General features: G+C 49.9%; 1 protein-coding gene across 9 annotated transcripts in view; it reads right to left on the bottom strand.

Annotated features, from left to right (window-relative positions):
* Window positions 1-11,938, bottom strand: part of EP400 (E1A binding protein p400) — a 133,394-nt gene extending 121,456 nt beyond the window's left edge. For all 9 annotated transcript variants that reach the window (XM_023196863.2, XM_023196866.2, XM_023196871.2 and 6 more), the window contains exon 1: window positions 11,824-11,938. The gene's annotated coding sequence lies outside the window, so the exon portion shown is untranslated. The remainder of the gene's footprint in view (window positions 1-11,823) is intronic.
* Window positions 11,939-14,242: the final 2,304 nt, after the last annotated feature.

The raw sequence follows: 14,242 nt of genomic DNA, 5'->3' as shown, positions 1-14,242 counted from the left end.
GGAAATTAACCCACCAACCTAAAAAATTGTACATAAATAATACTCACTGCAGAATAACAAAAAAATTAAAAAGCATAATCAGAAATTTCCGATGTTGAAGTTCTAGATGGAAAATATGTAATAAAACCAAAATTTCCAGATATATTAAGTGAAAAAAGCAGGTTACCAATTGCATAACACAATCACTACTAAGTTAAACATACAGAAAAAGATCCACTGAAACATATCAGAATATTAAAACTGACCTTCCCCTGATGAGCAGACACATCAAACAGTGATAGAGCCATACAACAGACACAATCCAGCAACACCAAGGAACAAACCACTGACACACCCACAACACAGTTGAGTCTCACAGGTGCAAGATGCCAAATAACGTGGCCGAGGGCTGTGTGGGTCACTGGCTTGACATTCCGGACAAGGAAAATGGTGGGGACAGAGACTAGAACAGAACCTGACGGGCTGAAGGCAGAGACGGAGCTGACTAGAGAGGGGCATGAGGAAATGGGGAAGTAAAGAACGGTAGCTACAGCTTGATTTGTGATGACGGTTACAAGATGGAATGTGTCTCTCAAAAGTACACAGATGGGCCAGGTGCAGTGACTCATGCCTGTAATCCCAGCACTTTGGGAGGCCGAGGCAGGCGGATCACCTCAAGTCAGGAGTTCGAGAACAGCCTGGCCAACATGGTAAAACCCCCCGTCTCTACTAAAAATACAAAATTTAGTTGGACATGGTGGCACATGCCTGTAATCCCAGCTACTCAGGAGGCTGAGGCAGGAGAATCCCTTGATCCTGGGAGGTGGAGGTTGCAATGAGCCAAGATCACACCACTACACTCCAGCCTGGGCAACACAGCGAGATTCTGTCTCAAAAAAACAAAAAGTACACAGATGGTAACATTAAATGGACTAAGAAAAAAATTCAACCGTACACTGAAAAGCATAAACTTGGATGAGCGCCCTGGCTCATGTCTGTAATCCCAACACTTTGGGAGGCTGAGGCAGGTGGATCACTTGAGGTCAGGAGTTCAAGACCAGCCTGACCAACATGGAGAAACCCCATCCCTAATCAATAATACAAAATGAGCTGGGCATGGTGGCGCACACCTGTAATCCCAGCCACTCGAGAGGCTGCGGCAGGAGAATTGCTCGAACCCGGGAGGCGGAGGTTACAGTAAGCCAAAATTGTGCCATTGCACTCTAGCTTGGGCAACGAGCGAAACTCCGTCTCAAAAAAAAAAGCATAAACTTTCACCATATGTAAATTATACTTCAATTTTGTTAAATAGCTCCTGACCTCAGTGAGGTTATAAACAAGTTACAGAAACAAAGACAAGCAACTATAATGCAGAGAAACTGTTCATCTAAAATAACACTTCTCAAAAACATAGTACAGGTATCCCAATGGACAGCAAAGCTACCAACAATGGCTAAACAACTTTAAAAATTTTTAATGACTATGTTTCTAATTTTAACTCAATTTTAACTCCTAATTTTTTCTCTTTTTTTGACACAAGGTCTCACTCTGTCACCCAGGTTGCAGTACAGTGGCACAATCCTGGCCCACCATAACCTCTGCCTTCCAGGCTCAAGTAATCCTCCCACTTCAGCCTCCCAAGTAGCTGGGACTTACAAATGCATGCCACCATGGCCGGCTAATTTTTGTATTTTTTGTACAGACAAGGTTTCACCATGTTGCCCATGCTGGTCTTAAACTCCTGGCCACAAGCAATACTCCCACCTCAGCCTCCCAAAGTGCTGGAATTTCAGGCGTGAGCCACCATGCCTGGCCCCTAATTTTACTTATTTATTCAGAGACAGGGTCTCTGTTCCAGGCTGCAGTGCAGTGGCCCAATCTCACCTCATTGTAACTTCCACCTCCTGGGCTCAAGTGATCCTCCCACCCCAGCCTCCCAAGTAGCTGGGACTATAGGCACACACCACCACGCCCACTTCTTTTTTTTTTTTTTTGAGACAGAGGCTCACTCCGTCACCCAGGCTGGAGCGCAGCGATGTGATTTCGGCTCACTGCACCATCCGCCTCCTGGGTTCAAGCAATTCTCCTGCCTCAGCCTCCTGAGGAGCTGGGATTACAGGTGTGCGCCACCATGCCCGGCTAATTTTTGTATTTTTAATAGAGACACGGTTTCACTATGCTGGCCAGGCTGGTCTCTAACTCCTAACCTCAAGTGATCCACCTGTCTCGACCTCGCAAAGTGCTGGATTACAGGCACGAGCCACTGTGCCCAGTCAAATTTTTGTACTTTTTTGTACAGACAGGGTTTCAACACGTTCCCCAGGCTGCTCTCGAACTACTGGGGCTCAAACAATTCTCCTGCCTTGACCTCCCAAAGTGCTGGGATTACAGGCATGAGCCACCACACCTGGCCTGGCCCCTAATGTTAATTCAACTCTCTACAGAGATGCTGACACACACACATTTTGAAATGTTTTTTTAAAAAAAAATTTAAGACAAATAGATAAACAGGTATGATGAAGCAAGTATAGTAAAATGTTTAATGGAAACTAAGTGGCAGGTATACTAGTGTTCACCATAAAATTTTCTTTTTCTTGAGACAGAGTCTCACTCTGTCACCTAAACTTGAGTGCCGTGGCACAATCTCGGCTCACTGCAACTTCTGTCTCCTGGGCTCAAGTGATTCTTGTGCCTCAGCCTCCCAAGTAGCCGGGACTGTAAGTGTGAGCCACCACAACCGGCTACTTTTTGTATTTTTAGTACAGACAGGGTTTCACCACGTTGGCCAGGCTGGTCTCGAACTCTTGACCTCATATGATCCACCTGCCTCAGCCTCCCAAAGTGCTTGGATTACAGGCGTGAGCCACCGCCCTCGGCCAGCCACAAATTCTTTCAATCTTTGTGTATCTTTGAAATTTTTCATAATAAATGTTACAAAAAATACTTTCAATATAAGATAGTAGCACTAGATGTCACGTAACAAAAGCTATTAACCCAAGATCTACATGCTAACAAAACCTTCATTATTCTCCCACCAAAAGGCACATTACAAAAGTTCCATACTAGTTCCTGAAATATATAAATTCCGAAAGATACAAAGTGAGCTAAACTGAATTTTTTAATTGTCTAGGGCTTATCACACTGTGTGTTACTACAGAGAACTGACCTGTCAGGGTGCTGTAATGGTGGATCAACAGGAAAGCCTCCCCTCAATGTCTCCAATGTCCCTTCCATTTAATAGGTTACACTTCCAGGGATTTTAAATCATGGAGGTGGTAGTGGGTCCGTAACCTAATGAACCAAAGCCCCTACACTAGACCAGGTGGGATTTATTTCAGCTTGTGAGAGAAGTTCAAGAAAAACTGAGGAAGTGCTTCATCCAACACCAAGTAATAAGGTTATGAATCCCCAATCCATCATTCTGTTGTTTCCCAATCTTTACTTTTCCACGGCCCCGCTAAGGAACATTTTTCTTTTTTTTTTTTCTTTTTGAGACGGAGTCTCGCTCTGTCGCCCAGGCTGGAGTGCAGTGGCCGGATCTCAGCTCACTGCAAGCTCCACCTCCCAGGTTCACGCCATTCTCCTGCCTCAGCCTCCCGAGTAGCTGGGATTACAGGCGCCTGACACCTCGCCCGGCTAGTTTTTTGTATTTTTGTAGTAGAGACGGGGTTTCACCGTGTTCGCCAGGATGGTCTCAATCTCCTGACCTCGTGATCCGCCCGTCTCGGCCTCCCAAAGTGCTGGGATTACAGGCTTGAGCCACCGCGCCCGGCCCCTAAGGAACATTTTTCTAAGTTTTTCTCCTAATTGCCTCCCCATGAAATTTTAATGCCACAGCTGTACACAGATACACTACACTGTATATCTGTTCAGGTGTTGGGATCTTTGGGAGGCCACAAAACACTGCAATGTCTACATTTTTTCACCCTTCTTCCAAGAACTAACTATGACTGCCTTGTTGGCGATATCGCCCTCACTGAGAATGCATGTTCTGATGTATGGAAAGAAACCCAGAAAAATGAATCCCAAATTTGCTAGCTGTGGGGAGGTGATGAACCGGGAGAAAGGGCAAAGGAACTCTTAACGAGCTCTAGGTACTTCTGTGTTGTTTGGATACCTTTCAATGTGAACTATTCATGCGTTACCTTTATTAAAAGACAAGATGGAAAACAAAGAACTGGAAACAATCCAAATGTCCATCAGTGGGCGAACCGACAAATTGGTATGTTCACACCAAGGAGTACTCCTCAACAATAAAAACAAACAAGCTGGACACAGTGACTCAAACCTGTAATCCCAACACGGTGGGAGACTGACACCAGAGGATGTCTTGAGTCCAAGAATCCAAGACAAGCCTGGGCAACACAGTGAGATACCGTCTCTACAAAAAATCAAAAATTAGCAGGGTGTGGTGACACACACCTATAGTCCCAGGTACCTGAGAGGGTAGGCAGGAGATCGCGTGAGCTCAAGAAGCCAAGCCACGGCTACAGTAAGCTATGATCACGCCACTGCACTCTAGCCTGGGTGACAGAGTGAGACCCCATCTCCAAAACAAAAACAAAAACAAACTACTGGCCGGGCGCGGTGGCTCAAGCCTGTAATCCCAGCACTTTGGGAGGCCGAGATGGGCGGATCACAGGGTCAGGAGATCGAGACCATCCTGGCTAACCTGGTGAAACCCCGTCTCTACTAAAAAATACAAAAAACTAGCCAGGTGAGGTGGCGGGCACCTGTAGTCCCAGCTACTCAGGAGGCTGAGGCAAGAGAATGGCGTAAACCCGGGAGGCGGAGCTTGCAGTAAGCTGAGATCTGGCCACTGTACTCCAGCCTGGGCGACAGAGCGAGACTCCGTCTCAAAAGAAAACAAACAAACAAACAAACAAACTAGGGCGCGGTGGCTCACACCTGTAATCCCAGCACTTTGGAAGGCCGAAGTGGGTGGATCACTGAGGTCAGGAGTTTGAGACCAGCCTGGCCAACATGGTGAAACCCCATTTCCACTAAAAATACAAAAAAAGGCCAGGCGCAGTGGCTCACCACACCTGTAATCCCAGCAAAGGGAAGGCCGAGGCAGGCGGATCACCTGAGGTCAGGAGTTCAAGACCAGCCTGGCCAACATGTTGAAACCCCCTCTCTACTAAAAATTAAAAAGAAAAAAATAAAATTAGGCAGATATGGTGGCAGGCACCTGTAATCCCAGCTACTTGGGAGGCTGAGGCAAGAGAATCGCTTGAACCCAGGAGGCAGAGGTTGCAGTGAGCCGAGATCATGCCATTGCACTGCAGCCTGGGCAACAAGAACAAAACTCCATCTTAAAACAAACAAACAAACAAAAAATACAAAAAAATTAGCTGGGCATGATGGCAGGCACCTGTAATCCCAGCTACTGGGGAGGCTGAGGCAGGAGAATCAATTGAGTCTGGGAAGCAAGCTTGCAGTGAGCCGAGATCACACCACTGCACTGTAACCTGGGCAACACAGCATGACTCCATCTCAAAAACCAAACAGACAAACTATTGGAACATGCAAAAACCTGGGTGAATCTCAAATGCATTATGCTCAACGAAAAAAGGCAGACTCAAAAGGCTCCAAACTGAATGATTCCCTATATATCAGTGGTCCCCAACCTTTTTGGCAACAGGGACTGGTTTCGTAGAAGACCAATTTTCCACAGACAGGCAGCTAGCAGGGATGGCTTCAGAATGATTCAAGCACATTAGTTTCTATTAGTATTACATTGTAATACATAATAAAATAATCATATAACTCACCATCATGTAGAATCAGTGGGAGCCCTGAGCTTGTTTTCCTGCAACCACATGATCCCATCTGGGGGTGATGGGAAATAGTGACAGATCACCAGGCATTGGATTCTTACAAGGAGTGCACAAGCTAGATCCCTCACATGTGCAGTTTACATTCAGGTTCGCACTCTTATAAGAATCTAATGTCGCTGCTCATCTGACAGAAGGCAGAGCTCAAGCAGTAAAGTGAGTAGCTGTAAATACAGATGAAACTTCACTCACTCCCCCATCACTCACCTCCTGCTGTGCAGCCCAGTTCCTAACAAGCCAAAGACCAGTACCAGTCTGTGGCCCAGGGCTTGGGGACCCCTGCTTTATCTGACATTCTGGAACAGACAGACACACAGAGACAGGGATCAGCAGCTGCCAAGAACTAGAGGGAAGATGTAATTACTTAGGGGCAGCACGAGGGACATTTTGGGGGCATTGAAGAAACTATTTTGTATCCTAACTGTGGTGGAAACTACACATTTGCCCAAATTCTCAGAACCCTACACCAAAGAAAGTGAATCCTACTATGTGTAAATTTTTTTAAAAAGTTAAATAACGGCCGGGCATGGGGGCTCACACCTGTAATCCCAGCACTTTGGGAGGCTGAGGTGGGCGGAACACCTGAGGTCAGGAGTTCAAGACCAGCCTGGCCAACACAGTGAAACCCTGTCTCTCCTAAAAATACAAAATTAGCCGGGCGTGGTGGTGGGTGCCTGTAGTCCAGCTACACAGGAGGCTGAGGCAGGAGAATCGCTTGAACCAGAGAGGCAGAGGATGCAGTGAACGGAGATTGCGCCACTGCACTCCAGCCTAGGCGACAGAGAGAGACTCTGTGTAAAAAAAATAAATAAAATAAAATAAAAAATTAAACAAGATGGAAGTGGGGATATGCAAAGACCTTCCCTTCCACTCTGAATATAAATGATTTTAAAATTTTATTTTTGGCCGGGCACGGTGGCTCAAGCCTGTAATCCCAGCACTTCGGGAGGCCAAGACGGGCAGATCACGAGGTCAGGAGATCGAGACCATCCTGGCAAACACGGTGAAACCCTGTCTCTACTAAAAAAATACAAAAAACTAGCCAGGCGAGGTGGTGGGCGCCTGTAGTCCCAGCTACTCGGGAGGCTGAGGCAGGAGAATGGCGTAAACCCGGGAGGCGGAGCTTGCAGTGAGCTGAGATCGCGCCACTGCACTCCAGCCCGGGTGACAGAGCGAGACTCCGTCTCAAAAAAATATAATAAATAAAATTTTATTTTTAAAACAATGCACCAAGATAAGATAAAAACATTTCTTGACAAGATATAAAGCAGAAACCATGAAGGAAGGGCTGAGATTACAGGCCTAACGGAGGCTGGGTCTAGAAGAAAACACTGAGGACCAGGATTTCAACTCCTAAAGGCAATGGGGACACAAACACCTCTACAGACTGGCTGAGAAGCAAGGGTCAGGCTCCCCAAGGGAAGCCAGGGATTGAATCATTGCTCTTCCACCTGTAAAAAGAGGCTGAAAAGGTCGGGCGCGGTGGCTCACACCTGTAATCTCAGCACTTTGGGAGGCCGAGGCGGGCAGATCACAAGGTTAGGAGATCGAGACCATCCTGGCTAACAGGGTGAAACCTCGTCTCCACTAAAAAATACAAAAAAAATTAGCCGGGCGTGGTGGCGGGTGCCTGTAGTACCAGCTATTCAGGAGGCTGAGGCAGGAGAATGGCGTGAACCTGGGAGGTGGAGCTTGCAGTGAGCCGAGATCACACCACTGCACTCCAGCCTGGGCAACAGAGCAAGACTCCCATCTCAGGGAAAAAAAAAAAAAAAAAAAAGAGGCTAAAAAGGCCGGGCGCAGTGGCTCACGCCTGTAATCCCACCACTTTGGGAGGCCGAGGCGGGCGGATCACCTGAGGTCAGGAGTTCGAGACCAGCCACGTGGCGAAACCCCATCTCTACTAAAAATACCAAAAAAAAAATTAGCTGGGTGTGGTGGTGGGTGCCCGTAATCCCACTTACTCGAGGCTGAGGCAGGAGAATCGCCTGAACCTGGGAGGCGGAGGTTGCAGTAAGCCGAGGGGAGATGCACCACTGAACTCCGACCTGGGCAAAAAGAGCAAAACTGGATCTCAAAAAAAAAAAAAAAAGCTCCACCAGCCTACTGCAGGTTGCAGCCAGCCACTAGCTGCGAAGCAGGTCCACCCAGGCACACACTGTCATCAGCACTGAGACAGACTGTCGAATCTCCGTGGAAATAAGATGTTGTATTTCCCGCTGAGGACCCCAGAGGCTAAGCTGGGACAGAGAAGGCAAAGATTAATCTCCATACAAAATAAGCCCTAAAACATAAAGCTGAGGGGCAAGGGGGCTGAGAGAGAAAACAGAAGAATTTCAATGCAAGGAAATAGAACGATGGACAAAACCTGTGGATGGTCCTTATGAAGAGACACCATGGTAGCCTGCATGGGATGCCAAACCTTGCACAAACGGAAGGCAAGACCCGGTAACTAAATCCTTCCTGAACAGCCTCAAGCACTCCCACCTCCAACTTGGCTCAAGCCACTCCTTCACCTTTCATCTCTGCCTCCCAAAATCCGAGATCTACCTGCAGCATGACCTACCTGCTGCACGAACATATTCCCACCAGAAGAGCTAGTTTCCCTCCTCTAACTCATTAGCATTCCAAGCCAATACTAAAGCACCGCTTTTACCAAACCCAGTGTTTTAAAAAAGAACTTTTGCATTCATCTACTTATTCAACAAATAGTTACTGCACATTTAATATCAGATACTGTTTGACACACTGGGAATCTAAGAGTGAGCAAAGCAAAGTGGCACGTGCCAGGTACTAAGTGCAATGGAAGAGACTTATGCTGAATAAGAGGAGGGAGCTACCTCGGGGAGGCGGGCCAGTTGCCGTGATGCAGGGCAAGGAGGGAAGGCCTCTCTGAAGAACAGAATTTTGAAAGAACACAGTGGGTGAGAGTGAGACCCACGCCCATGTAGGGCCCAATGTGCTAGAAAGAAGCAACGTGCCCAAGCGCTGAGCCAGGTGCAGTTGGTGGCTCAAGGAGAGCGGCTGGGGTCATAAGGTGATCAGTTGGGAGCTGGGCCACAAGGCCACAGGGCCACAGAGACAGCAGAGGCCTGGTCACTAACAGCCTCCAGAAACTGCCTTCAGAACTCTGGCCTTTGGTCTGAAGATGAGAAACCACGAAGGGAGCAGAGAAGCACACGATGTGATTTCTGTTTTAAACACATCACTCAGCTGCCGTGCTGAGAGTAAACTGCAGAAGTCATGTTTGAGACCACTCTAGAAAGCACTGACAGGTCAGACTTAGGATGCAGAAGAAATGCACAGTTCACTACAAGGTGCTGTAACCACAGCAACAGAGAGAGTGAAGCTGCCCGACTGAGAGAGAACAGAGCGTGTAAGAAACAGGTTTCTCAGCCGGGCACGGTGGCTCATGCCTATAATCCCAGCACTCTGGGAGGCCAAGGCGAGCGAATCACGAGGTCAGGAGATTGAGACCATCCTGGCTAACACGGTGAAACCTCATCTCTACCAAAAACACAAAAAATTAGCCTGGCATGGTGGCGGGCACCTGTAGTCCCAGCTACTCAGGAGGCTGAGGCAGGAGAATGGCGTGAACCCGGGAGGCGGAGGTTGCAGTGAGCCGAGATCACGCCACTGCACTCCAGCCTGGGCGAAAGACTGAGACTCTGTCTCAAAAAAATAAAACATACACACACATAAAACAAACAAACACACACAAAAAAGAAACAGATTTCTCACATGTAAAAGTAGCAGTGTGGGGTAGAAAGATCCAGCCAGATGCAATGCGGGACATGCCAATAAGTTACGTTCAGTTGACACACGATTATAATACCCGGGACTTATAGACCAGAGAAAGGGTCTGAGGATTGCCCTGAGGCAGTGTAGTATTCATCGGTAACAGAGATGAGAAGGGATCAGCAAGGAGACTGGGGGTAGCGGCCAGTAAGGTAAGTGGAGAACCATTCAAGAGGGGTGTCTCCACGCCTGAGGGAGATAATGTTTCAAGGAAGCCACAAGCTGCTGCTGTAAGAGCTGCTGAAAGGGAACCTGGCAATGTGGAGGCACCAGAAATCCCCAAAGGAGCTGTTTCAGTAGAGAGATAGAGACCAAAAGCTTAACTGAAGTTGGTTGAAGAGACCAGTAGAGACTGGGCGCAGTGGCTCACGCCTGTAATCTCAGCACTTTGGGAGGTTGAGGCAGGCGGATCAAGAGGTCAGGAGTTCGAGACCAGTCTGGCCAACACGGTGAAACCTCGTCTCTACTAAAAATACAAAAATTAGCCGGGCGTGGTGGTGGGCGCCTGTAGTCCCAGCTACTCAGGTGGCTGAGGCAGGAGAATTGCTTGAACCCAGGAGGCAGAGGTTGCAGTGAGCCGAGATCCTGCCACTGCACTCCAGCCTGGGAGACAGAGTGAGACTCTGTCTAAAAATAATAAGAATTACAAAAATCATTTTATTGCACATATTCTGCTAAAAAAAAGAAAGACAGAATACAAATAAGTAAAAAAGGCTACAACTCATCCATGAACCCAGAGAGAAGCCCTATGAACACTTCCACGGTCCCGGCGCCACGGCTCACGCTACAGTCCCAGCACTGGGAGGGCAAGGCGCTAGGACTGTTTGAGCTCAGGAGCTCGAGACCAGCCTGGGCAACACAGCAAGACCCCAATTCAAATAATAAAAAATTGGCCGGACGTGGTGGCTCACGCCTGTAATCCTAACACTTTGGGAGGGGGAGGAGGGCGGACTGCCTGAGCTCAGGAGTTCGAGACCAGCCTGGGCAACACAGTGAAACCCCGTCTCTACTAAAACCCAAAAAAATTGGCCGGGCACGGTGGCTCATGCCTGTAGTCCCAGCACTTCGGGAGGCCAACGGGGACGGATCACGAGGTCAGGAGTTCCAGACCAGCCTGACCAACACGATGAAATCCCGTCTCTACTAAAAATACAAAAAAAAAAAAAAAAAAAAAATAGCCGGGCGTGGTGGCGGACGCCTGCAGTCCCAGCTACATGGGAGGCTGAGGCAGGAGAATCATTTGAACCCGGGAGGCGAAGGTTGCAGTGAGCCGAGATTGTGCCACTGCACTGCAGCCTGGGCGACAGAGAGAGGCTCCGTTTCAAAAAAAAAATAAAATAAAATAACAAAACAAAACAAAACAAAAAGTTAGCCGGGCATGGTGGCCCAAGCCTGGGGTCCCAACCACTCGGGAGGTCCAAGCTGTAGTGAGCCGTGATCGCGCCACTGCACGCCGACCTGTGCAACAGAGCGAGACACCGCCTCAAAAAGTAATCCTAATAAAGCACCGGGATGCGTTACTGTTCTGTCACCGACATGGCGACAGCTGAGCAGAGGCCCGTGGGCCGCAGGTGTGTGCGCGGAGGGCTCCCGGCGGAGACAGCGGCGATTGCTAAGGCTCGGCCGTGGAGGACCAGGCGGGTCTACGCCGACGAGGAGCGGATTCGGCCCGCGCTGTAACCCCCGTGGCGGCGCGTTCCGGGACACCCGTGGCGCGGGGTCCTTAAGTTCTGGGTGAATTCGCCCCGTCGCGCCTCAGGGAAGTGGTTCTGGACGTCCCATCCTCGCACCTCAGCGTCGCGTTCGTGACCGCGAGGGAAGCTCACGCGCGCACCAGAAGCAACAGCCACCCCCGCAGCCCCGAGAACCAGGAGGCGTCGGCCGGAGTCCCCCGATTCCCGCAAGGCCGCCAGGCCGAGCTGCCCTCGGCCACGCCCCCAGCCCAGGAGCCTGGGGGACCCAGCGAAACGGGCGCGCATCGCGCGACCTGCCGGCGACGGGCGCTACGACACGAAAGACCTGGGCCCGTGAGCCCTCAGCCGGGTCGCCCGCCCGGGGTCGCACACGGCAGCCACCACGGCCTGGTCCCCACGCGAAGCCCGAGGCCGGCCGGCGAGCGGGCCCTGTACGCCGGCGGCTGCGGCTACGCGACCCCCGGGCCCTGGCCGCTGCCGTCCGGAGAGCCTCCCGCGCCTCCGCCCTTACTTACCCTGGGCCTCCGGGCTGCGCTCCGGCTGCGTCAGGAGAGCGGGAGGATGGAAGCAGCGCCGCAGCCGCTCATCGCATCCGGGACCCCGGCGGGAGGAAGCGGCGGCAAGACTGCTACGGCGAGCCGGAAGGGACGCGCGTCGGCGCTCCCGTAGAGCTGCGCTTTCGCGGCGCGGCTCTGACCGCGCGAGGGCGCTGGAGGACGAGGGCGCAGGAGGACGAGGGCGCCGCGAGACTCTGCGCGGGGGGCAGGGGCGAGGCCGAACGCGAGGCCGAGACTGACGGAGGCGGGGCGGGGCCGAGACTGACGGAGGGGGGCGGGGCCGAGACTGAGTAAGGCGGGGGCGGAGCCGAGACTGATAGAGGCGGGGCTGAGACTGACGGAGGCGCAGCAGCCCGGCTTTTCCACGCGCAGTTCGGGAAATGCGCCCACGTGGAACAGAAGTGGGCCGGAAGTTCTCACACTCTGCAGATTCACCAAACAGACCAGGCTGACATGCAAGACCCAAACCCTGTGTGGCCCAGGCTGGCCTCGAACTCCGGGGCTCCAGTGAGCCTCCTGCCTCAGTCTTCCGACTAGGTGGGACCACAGACTCGCGCCACCACGCCCGGTTAATTTTTTGGATTTTTAGTAGAGAGGGGGGGGTTTTCACCAAGTTGGCCAGGCTGGTCTCGAACCCCCTCGACCTCAAGTGATCCGCCCACCTTGGGCGGGATTACAGGTGCGAGCTTCCAAGGCCGGCCAAAAACTATAAAACTCTGTTAAAAGACAAAGACGTGGCTCACGTCTATAATCCCAGCACTTTGGGAAGCCGAGGCGGGAGGATCATTTGAGGTCAGCAGTTCCAGACGAGTCTGGCCAACGTGGTGAAACCCTGTCTCTACTAAAAATACAGAAAATGAGCTGGGTGTGGTGGCTGGCGCCTGTAATCCCAGCTACCCGGGAGGCTGAGGCAGGAGAATAGCTTGAACCCGGGAGGCGGAGGTTGCAGTGAGCCAAGATCATGCCACTGCACTCCAGCCTGGGCAATGGAATGAGACTCTGTCTCCAGATAAATAAAGACATAGGCGTGAATCTTCGGGGTTCTGGTTTAGGAAGTGGTTTCTTAGATATGACACTGAAAACACAGCTAACAAAAGAAACAGACATACTGGACATCACAATTTAAAACGTTTGTGCTGCAAATGACACCATTTAAAAAAGATAATCCACAGAATAGGAGAAATTACTGTAAATTCGTATGTCTCACATGGAACTCGTATCCAAAGTAAATAATTCACAACACAACAATTAAAAGACAGGGCAGGCACAGTGGCTCTTGCCTGTAATCCTAGCACTTTGGAAGGCTGAGGCAGGTGTATCCCTTGAGCCCAGGGAGGCAACATAGAGAAATCCCATCTCTACAAAAAATTTAAAAATTAGCCAGTCATGGTGGCATACACCTGTAGTCCCAGCTACTCAGGAGACTGAGGGAGAATCACTTGAGCCCAGGGAGGCTGAGGGTGTAGGAAGCCGTGATCATGCCACTGCACTCCAGCCTGGGTGACAGAGTGAGACTCTGTCACACACACACACACACACAAAATTTAAAAATGGACAAAGGAATATGTATGCTTCAAAAGATGTACAAACGACCAAGCACAGGAAAAGATGTCCAGTATCATTAGACATTAAGGAAACACAAATCAAAACTACAACCAAATACCACTTTATCCACTAGGATGGCTAGAATCAAAAAGTCAGGTTAACAGGCCAAGCATGGTGGCTCACGCCTGTAATCCCAATGCTTTCATAAACTAAAGAGGTGGATCACTGGAGCCCAGGAGTTCAGGACCCACCCAGGCAACGTAGCAAGACCCCATCTCAACAAAAATTTAAAAATCAGCTGGGCGTACTGCTGCACACCTGCAATCCCAGCCACTTGAGAAGCTGAGGCAGGGGTATCGCTTGAGCCCAGGAGTTCCAGGCTGCAGTGAGCTGTGATCGCACCACTGCACTCCAGCCTGGGCAACAGAGCAAGAACCTGTCTCAAGGGAAAAAAATAGATAATGGCAGTGTAGGGAAGAATGTAGAGAAATCGGAACCCTCATACACTGCTAGTGGCAATTTAAAATGATGTAGCCACTTTGGAAAATAGGCAGCAGTTCCTCAAAAAGTTAAACGTAGATGGTGTTTCAGAAATAAAGTATTTAAAAAAAAAGGTTCAACATAGAGTTAACACACAGCCCAGCTATCTCACTCCTAAGGTTATACCCAACAGAAAAGCCATGTCCACAGAAAAATATGTACACAAATGTTCTCAGCAGCATTATTCATAATAGCCAAAAAGTGGAAATAATCCAAATGCCCATCAACTGATGAGTGGACAAACAAAATGTATGCACATAATGGAATACTACGCAGCCCGAAAAAAAGAGTT

Source organism: Piliocolobus tephrosceles, chromosome 10 (genome assembly GCF_002776525.5).
Source record: "Piliocolobus tephrosceles isolate RC106 chromosome 10, ASM277652v3, whole genome shotgun sequence".
Classification (NCBI taxonomy): Eukaryota; Metazoa; Chordata; class Mammalia; order Primates; family Cercopithecidae; genus Piliocolobus; species Piliocolobus tephrosceles.
This window is presented reverse-complemented; position numbering and strand designations above follow the sequence as displayed.